Source organism: Symphalangus syndactylus, chromosome 21, assembly GCF_028878055.3.
Source record: "Symphalangus syndactylus isolate Jambi chromosome 21, NHGRI_mSymSyn1-v2.1_pri, whole genome shotgun sequence".
NCBI classification, from domain to species: Eukaryota; Metazoa; Chordata; class Mammalia; order Primates; family Hylobatidae; genus Symphalangus; species Symphalangus syndactylus.
Window position 1 is genome coordinate 22,408,695 of NC_072443.2, and position 9,963 is coordinate 22,418,657.

Sequence of the window (9,963 nt, forward strand, 5' to 3'; positions counted from 1 at the left end):
GCAGCTTTCTAACAATTTCAAGGATTATAACTCAGAAGCCACTCTCTCATGTATTGAGGGACTGTTCATTGCAAGGCAATGTGGAAGATGTTGGAGGGATACAAAGATTAAACAGGCGATAAGTTCTAGTAGGAAGGTTGATATGCACAACAATCACTGTTATACAAAAAGTAGAAAGTGGCAAAAGCAGCAAGAAGGGGGTTACTCCAAATGCTACAGGCATTCAGAAGAGCAAGACATTCAAGATGAGTCTTCAGTTATTTCAGCTGGTAAAGAAGTGGTCATGATTTTTGAAACTGGAATTGCAGTGAAGTGGTATCGATCAAGATTTGAGTATGTGGAGAATAGCATTCCATAAATAAAGACAATATAAGATGAATCACAGATATAAGAAAGTCCAAACGTAACAATGACTGTGACTAAAGTATAAGGAGAGGAATAGGAGAAAATGCTCGAAAGATAGAGCTAGACAATATTACAGCTTTGATGTTAGACAAAATCTAAACTTTATTCTAGATTGTTTTTGTAAGCAGTAGAGAGTTGTTGATGGTTTTGGGGTAAAAGGTTGATGCGATAATATCTATGCTTTAGCAAATTAGGCTGGCAGGATGTGTAAAATGGATTTCAGGTGAGCTAGTTAGTGGCAAAGAGACCAGCAGAGAGTCTACTGTCATCATCCAGGAAGGAACCTGAACTAAGGTGACTAGACAGGAGAGTTTCAGTGAGATAGGCATTACTGAAATAGAATCAAAAAATCTTGACAAATAATTGGATATAGAAGGCCAGGGAACAGAAGGAGTCAAAGATGATGTCAACGTTAAAAGTCTAGTTGATGGGAAAACATGTAAAACAAACGAGAATTGGTGCAGTTATGAGAAGACAAATGAGCATAAATTTAAACATATTACATTTTAGGTATCATGAAAATATTTAAATGAAGCTGGCTTGAAGGCACCTAAGAATTTGGACTTGGAGTTTAGGGAGAAGGCAGGGCTGGGGATTTGAAATCATCTGAAGATTAATAACAGTTACCGTTGATTGAAAGCTTAAATTGTACCAGACTCCATGCTAAGCACTTTACATATATTACCTTATAAGCCTCACAGTGAACGTGAAAAATAGGCATTATTATTCTACTGAGAACTAAAGAATGACAGAACTTGCCCAAAGTTTCTCAACAAGTAAAAAGAATTGGGATTGCAAACGGATCTGTTTAAATCCAGAGTAGTCCTGTGGATGTTAAAGTCAGGAATTAATTACAGAGTAGCTCTACTTGTTCACCTAGAATAATGCCTAGTGCATAGGAGGGAGTCCACACCTAACTTCCTGTGGTGAAGAGGGAGAGGTTACAGCACTCACCACTCAAAGGCTCAAGGCCTTTCCCTCCCTTTCCTTCCCCTAGGTATCTTATTTCAAATGCTTGGGGGTTGGGAGTTTTAGGTGGAGGGTACAAGGCGTGGGGTAAATGGTTAGGATGACAAATTGTGTACTGCTGCTCTAAATTAGTCCTTGAGGGCTGCATTAGCCAGAGTTTTCTAGAGGGACAGAACTAATAGGATAGATGGTTATATAAAGGGGAGTTTATTAAGTATTGACCCACATGACCACACGGTGAGGTTCCACAGTAAGCCATCTGCAAGCTGAGGAGCAAGGAAGGCAGTCCAAGTCCCAAAACCTTAAAAGTAGGGAAGCCGACAGTGCAGCTTTCAGTCGGTGGTCAAAGGTCCAAGAGTCCCTTAGCTGGAGAACTTGGAGTCCAATGTTCAAGGACAGGAAGCACCCAACACAGGAGAAAGATGGAAGCCAGAAGACTCAGTCGGTCTAGTCTTTGCACATTCTTCTGCCTGCTTTTTATTCTGGCTGTCCTGGTAGCTGATTCAATTATGCCCACCCAGACTGAGGGTGGGTGTGCCTCTCCCAGCCCACTGACTCCAATGTTAATATCCTCTGGCAATACCCTAACAGACACACCCAGGAACAATACTTTGCATCCTTCAATCCAATCAAGTTGACACTTAATATTAACCATTACAAGGGTGTTTTAGCATCAAGTGTTGGAACTTTCTCTAGAATTTTTTAGATAGTGTCTTATCTTTCATATCTTTGAATCCTCCTTTGAGTCCATGGTAACAAGGACCACTTGGCATCTTGTTAAGTGCCCATGAATAATACCCACCATTACTCAGCAGTGGAACCATGGTGTGGATCCCTGAAACCTACTTCCACCCTCAGAACTTAAAATGAACCATCCAAATCTAATTGGATTGCATGCGGTAGAGGCTGATTTCAGGAGCCTGCAAACAAGCCACAGGAATCCAAGTTCTTCCACTTCCCTCAATGGACCTGAGTCCAATTTTAAACAACATAAAGACAGTGCTCTGGTTTGAAAGCTTTCCCCTTCCAAAACACATGTCAAAATTCAATTGCCATTGCAACACTATTAGGAGCTGGGACCTTTGAGAGGTGATTAGGCCATGAGGGCTCCACCCTCATGGATGGAATTGGTACAGTTTGGCCCTCTCTCACCCTCTTTGCCCTTCTACTCTTCTCCCATGTGAGGAACAATTTTCCTCTACTCTGAAGCATGAAGCATGCAAAGTGTTGTCTTGGAATCAGAATTGCCAAATCTGCTGGCATCTTGGACTTTCCAGCCTCCAGAACCATAAAAAAATAAATTTCTATTATTTATAAATCACTCAGTCTCAGGTATTCTGTTATAGAATCACAAACGGACTAATAGAAAGGTTTTTGATGCATTTACTTGATTTGCCAATAGCACAATCATTGAAAGGCCAAAAGTTCCACCCCACTGCTGTCCTACTTGAAAAAAAGGATTAAAATGTGAGTTGTAAAAACAAAAATTCTTCCACCTTGAGAGGCTTGTATGGCTAAAAAGCCCATGTAATGAAGCTCTTTCTGTTTTGAAACAAACCTTTACTGGAAACAGAAGACTTCCCCAATAATGTAACACCAGCCCCAGTTCTTTTTTTTTTTTTTTTTTTTATTACTTTTTTTTTTTTTTATTATACTTTAGGGTTTTAGGGTACATGTGCACAATGTGCAGGTTTGTTACATATGTATCCATGTGCCATGTTGATTTCCTGCACCCATTAACTCGTCATTTAGCATTAGGTGTATCTCCTAATGCTGTCCCTCCCCCCTCCCCCCACCCCACAAGAGTCCCCAGAGCGTGATGTTCCCCTTCCTGTGTCCATGAGTTCTCATTGTTCAATTCCCACCTATGAGTGAGAACATGCGGTGTTTGGTTTTTTGTCCTTGTGATAGTTTACTGAGAATGATGTTTTCCAGTTTCATCCATGTCCCTACAAAGGACACGAACTCATCATTTTTTATGGCTGCATAGTATTCCATGGTGTATATGTGCCACGTTTTCTTAATCCAGTCTATCGTTGTTGGACATTTGGGTTGGTTCCAACTCTTTGCTATTGTGAATAGTGCCGCAATAAACATACGTGTGCATGTGTCTTTATAGCAGCATGATTTATAGTCCTTTGGGTATATACCCAGTAATGGGATGGCTGGGTCAAATGGTATTTCTAGTTCTAGATCCCTGAGGAATCGCCACACTGACTTCCACAATGGTTGAACTAGTTTACAGTCCCACCAACAGTGTAAAAGTGTTCCTATTTCTCCACATCCTCTCCAGCACCTGTTGTTTCCTGATTTTTTAATGATGGCCATTCTAACTGGTGTGAGATGGTATCTCACTGTGGTTTTGATTTGCATTTCTCTGATGGCCAGTGATGAGGAGCATTTCTTCATGTGTTTCTTGGCTGCATAAATGTCTTCTTTTGAGAAGTGTCTGTTCATGTCCTCTGCCCACTTTTTGATGGGGTTGTTTGTTTTTTTCTTGTAAATTTGTTTGAGTTCATTGTAGATTCTGGATATTAGCCCTTTGTCAGATGAGTAGGTTGCAAAAATTTTCTCCCATTGTGTAGGTTGCCTGTTCACTCTGGTGATAGTTTCTTTTGCTGTGCAGAAGCTCTTTAGTTTAATGAGATCCCATTTGTCGATTTTGGCTTTTGTTGCCATTGCTTTTGGTGTTTTAGACATGAAGTCCTTGCCCACGCCTATGTCCTGAATGGTATTGCCTAGGTGTTCTTGTAGGATTTTAATGGTTTTAGGTCTAACATATAAGTCTTTAATCCATCTTGAATTAATTTTTGTATAAGGTGTAAGGAAGGGATCCAGTTGCAGCTTTCTACATATGGCTAGCCAGTTTTCCCAGCACCATTTATTAAATAGGGAATCCTTTCCCCATTTCTTGTTTTTGTCAGGTTTGTCAAAGATCAGATAGTTGTAGCTATGCGGCATCATTTCTGAGGGCTCTGTTCTGTTCCATTGATCTATGTCTCTGTTGTGGTACCAGTACCATGCTGTTTTGGTTATTGTAGCCTTGTAGTATAGTTTAAAATCAGGTAGCGTGATGCCTCCAGCTTTGTTCTTTTGGCTTAGGATTGACTTGGCGATGCGGGCTCTTTTTTGGTTCCATATGAACTTTAAAGTAGTTTTTTCCAATTCTGTGAAGAAAGTCATTGGTAGCTTGATGGGGATGGCATTGAATCTATAAATTACCTTGGGCAGTATGGCCATTTTCACGATATTGATTCTTCCAACCCATGAGCATGGAATGTTCTTCCATTTGTTTGTATCCTCTTTTATTTCATTGAGCAGTGGTTTGTAGTTCTCCTTGAAGAGGTCCTTCACATCCCTTGTAAGTTGGATTCCTAGGTATTTTATTCTCTTTGAAGCAATTGTGAATGGGAGTTCACTCATGATTTGGCTCTCTGTTTGTCTGTTATTGGTGTACAAGAATGCTTGTGATTTTTGTACATTAATTTTGTATCCTGAGACTTTGCTGAAGTTGCAAATCAGCTTAAGGAGATTTTGGGCTGAGACAATGGGGTTTTCTAGATATACAATCATGTCATCTGCAAACAGGGACAATTTGACTTCCTCTTTTCCTAATTGAATACCCTTTATTTCCTTCTCCTGCCTGATTGCTCTGGCCAGAACTTCCAGCACTATGTTGAATAGGAGCGGTGAGAGAGGGCATCCCTGTCTTGTGCCAGTTTTCAGAGGGAATGCTTCCAGTTTTTGCCCATTCAGTATGATATTGGCTGTGGGTTTGTTGTAGATAGCTCTTATTATTTTGAGATACGTCCCATCAATACCTAATTTATTGAGAGTTTTTAGCATGAAGGGTTGTTGAATTTTGTCAAAGGCCTTTTCTGCATCTATTGAGATAATCATGTGGTTTTTGTCTTTGGTTCTGTTTATATGCTGGATTACATTTATTGATTTGCGTATGTTGAACCAGCCTTGCATCCTAGGGATGAAGCCCACTTGATCATGGTGGATAAGCTTTTTGATGTGCTGCTGGATTCGGTTTGCCAGTATTTTATTGAGGATTTTTGCATCAATGTTCATCAAGGATATTGGTCTGAAATTCTCTTTTTTGGTTATGTCTCTGCCAGGTTTTGGTATCAGGACGATGCTGGCTTCGTAAAATGTGTTAGGGAGGATTCCCTCTTTTTCTATCGATTGGAATAGTTTCAGAAGGAATGGTACCAGTTCCTCCTTGTACCTCTGGTAGAATTCAGCTGTGAATCCATCAGGTCCTGGACTCTTTTTGGTTGGTAAGCTATTGATTATTGCCACAATTTCAGAACCTGTTATTGGTCTATTCAGAGATTCAACTTCTTCCTGGTTTAGTCTTGGGAGGGTGTATTTGTCGAGGAATTTATCCATTTCTTCTAGATTTTCTAGTTTATTTGCATAGAGGTGTTTGTAGTATTCTCTGATGGTAGATTGTATTTCTGTGGGATCGGTGGTGATATCCCCTTTTTCGTTTTTTATTGCATCTATTTGATTCTTCTCTCTTTTCTTCTTTATTAGTCTTGCTAGCGGTCCATCAATTTTGTTGATCTTTTCAAAAAACCAGCTCCTGGATTCATTAATTTTTTGAAGGGTTTTTTGTGTCTGTATTTCCTTCAGTTCTGCTCTGATTTTAGTTATTTCTAGCCTTCTGCTAGCTTTTGGATGTGTTTGCTCCTGCTTTTCTAGTTCTTTTAATTGTGATGATAGGGTGTCAATTTTGGATCTTTCCTGCTTTCTCTTGTGGGCATTTAGTGCTATAAATTTCCCTCTACACACTGCCTTGAACGTGTCCCAGAGATTCTGGTATGTTGTGTCTTTGTTCTCGTTGGTTTCAAAGAACATCTTTATTTCTGCCTTCATTTCATTATGTACCCAATAGTCATTCAGGAGCAGGTTGTTCAGTTTCCATGTAGTTGAGCGGTTTTGACTGAGTTTCTTAATCCTGAGTTCTAGTTTGATTGCACTGTGGTCTGAGAGACAGTTTGTTATAATCTCTGTTCTTTTACATTTGCTGAGAAGAGCTTTACTTCCAACAATGTGGTCAATTTTGGAATAGGTGTGGTGTGGTGCTGAAAAAAATGTATATTCTGTTGATTTGGGGTGGAGAGTTCTGTAGATGTCTATTAGGTCCACTTTATGTAGAGCCGAGTTCAATTCCTGGATATCCTTGTTAACTTTCTGTCTCGTTGATCTGTCTAATGCTGACAGTGGGGTGTTAAAATCTCCCACCATTATTGTGTGGGAGTTTAAGTCCCCCTGTAGGTCACTGAGGACTTGCTTTATGAATCTGGGTGCTCCTGTGTTGGGTGCATATATATTTAGGATAGTTAGCTCTTCTTGTTGAATTGATCCCTTTACCATTATATAATGGCTTTCTTTGTCTCTTTTGATCTTTGTTGGTTTAAAGTCTATTTTATCAGAGACTAGGATTGCAACCCCTGCCTTTTTTTGTTTTCCAGTTGCTTGATAGATCTTCCTCCATCCCTTTATTTTGAGTCTATGTGTGTCTCTGCACGTGAGATGGGTTTCCTGAATACAGCACACTGATGGGTCCTGACTCCTTATCCAGTTTGCCAGTCTGTGTCTTTTGATTGGAGCATTTAGCCCATTTACATTTAACGTGAATATTGTTATGTGTGAATCTGATCCTGTCATTATGATGTTAGTTGGTTATTTTGCTCATTAGTTGCTATAGTTTCTTCCTAGCCTCGATGGTCTTTACAATTTGGCATGTTTTTGCAGGGGCTGACACCAGTCCCAGTTCTAATCCCCATTGGAGTGTAGCCTTGTGGTAAACCCCAACAGCTCAGAGTCCTGCATGCCCTAGAGCTGGACCACACAGGGCAAGCAAAGGCTGCCTCCTTCCCGTGCACTGCATTAATGTCCAAATAATAGTACCAAACACTTTTTGAGCTCTTATGTTTCCAAAGGTGTTCTAACCACTTGCATATATACCTTCTTATTTAACCATCACAAAAACCTATTGAGGCAGATAATATCCCATTTTATAGATAATGCTATTATATGTTCATCCTCAGAATTTCTAGCTTGAGTAGAAGTTAACATCAATCACTCATGCATGCCTCTTTCCTTCCTAGTTCTAACCAAGAGTATGAACACAATGAATTGACAAGCATACAGGGATCAGAATATTCACTTTCTTTATAGAGGCCTAATGACCTCAAATTTTAGGGTCCCTGAAAGTACCGGATTAGAGAAAATAATTTGGAATTGAAGCCAAAACAAACAAGGCTTCCTATTACATCCCACCAAATCTGAACCTGAGAACCAGGGGTGCACTGGATCTGCAGGGCAGACTCTTCATACGCATCTCCAACTATCAGAGGTGGGATGGATTGGGACCTGTCACAAAGAGCCAGTCAACAGAAGAGTGTGGAAAGCACAGTAGAGAAATGGCTTTTAGAAGGCAGACACCGAGCCAGGTCTGTTTACTCCACAGCCCACTCTTTCATAATCTGCCTAGGAGAGAGAGAATCCTATTTCTTGCTTTTAAACATAGCTTTCAAATATAACTGCCCACTGGAATCACTTGGAAAGGTTTTAAAAATTTCAATGACCCGACCATAGCCCAGGCCAACTAAATCAGATTCTCTGGAATGAAAACATTTAAGTTCTCCAGGAAATTCCAATGTGCAGTCTAGGCTAAGAGCCACCACTTTATAGGCGTTGCAACCCCAACCCCTCATAATGCAGCCAGTCATAACTAGCAGTTTTTGAGCGAGTACTTTATGCTAAGCAATTTATATAATCCTCATGACAACTCCAAGAGACACATGATAATCAAAGCATTTCACAGATGGGAAAAGGGGTGTTTGGAAAAAGACTAAGAGACAAAAGACAGACCTGGGATTACAAAGCTCGTATTCTGTCTCCCAAGCTAAATACTTAACCACCATATACCATGCTGCTCCTTGTGGATGCCCTGATTCCAGCAATCTCTCCAACCAGATAATACATTATTCTTTTATATAAAGAAGCAAATAAGACTTGGAGATACTACAAGAGTTGACTCCAGTATTCCCTTCTAAAAGAGAGCGTAAACCCCTTCCATGGAAGTTAAGCAGGAAGAATAAAGGTTTCCAACAACTAACATTTGTAGAGACTTGGAAAATGTGTGGCAGGGTGTTAAAAGATCAATAATTAGAGATGCTTAGAATTATAAAGCAGTTGAAGTCAAACAGCATAATTTTTTATAGAATCAACTTGGTAGTTCTGAACAGCCATCCTTGATATCTTAAGATTAAGAAAACTGGACAGCACAGTCTATGAAGATAGGGCTAAGGATTGTGAAGGCAAGTGTCATGGGAAATTATGGGAGCAAGAGAACCAAAGATGTTTGTGAACATACAACGACAATACAAGCTAAGGGGGGGAAAAAAACGAACAAAAGGCAGAAGACTGGGAGGGGCTGAAAGGCTGCAGGGCAGGTGAGGTAAAGCTCACATACTGAGACACTAACACTGGACCAGTAAAGATGACACATTACTTAGTAACTCAGATATTTTAAAAGGTGTATGGCAGAAAGAAAATTCTCACTTCTCATTTGTAAACCTTTGCAAATATACAAAGTAATATAAATTGGATCTTGTTTTATAGAAGTTTGCTGAAAGTATGTAAGTGTTTATATGTCAAATAATGTGTATTTGTATACATGTAATGCTAGTAATAGAAATTCTGGCACTGAAGAGAATGTAGTCACTCTATGGTAACTTCTTCTATAGGGCAAATAATAATTCTGTTACTCTTTTTACAATTGAGCATTTTCACATCATGAATTTGCAGGATGATGGCATATAATTTGGCCCCAGAGAAAAATGTATCTTATTACGATGGAGTGTAAGAACACCTGATGAGCAATAGAAAAATAATTTAGATCTGTTTCCTTGTTTATTCCTCGCTTTTCAAGGTATGAATCATTGTTCACTTTGAGAAGAGTGCTGAAAGGAGGACAGAAGCCTCCACCCATCTGTGCCAGGACATAGCTGCATCAAGCTTGTGAAATAACAATTTGCATCTTCAGAGCTGCACCCATTAGCTGCTCTTTTAGCTGCTAGAGAATTTCAGAAAGTTTTGCAATCAGGCCACGTGCAGTGGCTCATGCCTGTCATCCCAGCACTTTGGGAGACCAAGGTGGGTGAGTCACTTGAGGTCAGGAGTTTGAGACCAGCCTAGCCAACATGGCGAGACCCCGTCTCTTCTAAAAATACAAAAGTTGCTGGGCATGGTGGCACACACCTGTAATCCCAGCTACTCCATAGGCTGAGGCAGGAGAATCCCTTGAACCCAGGAGGCGGAGGTTGCAGTGAGCCAAGATTGGGCCACTGCACTCCAACCTGGGTGACAGAGTGAGACTCCATTTCACAAAAAAGAAAGTTTTTCAATCAGCAAAATTAGGTTAACAGGTTTTCATTTTTGGTGAAAGTTTATATGAAGGCTAAGTATTAAAATGGCCTGATCTATATATGTTATAGTCAATTGAACATGACAGGGAGGGTCTATAGGTTTTAACTGTGCTAGTCTGCAATTTGGTGATGTTTCTGG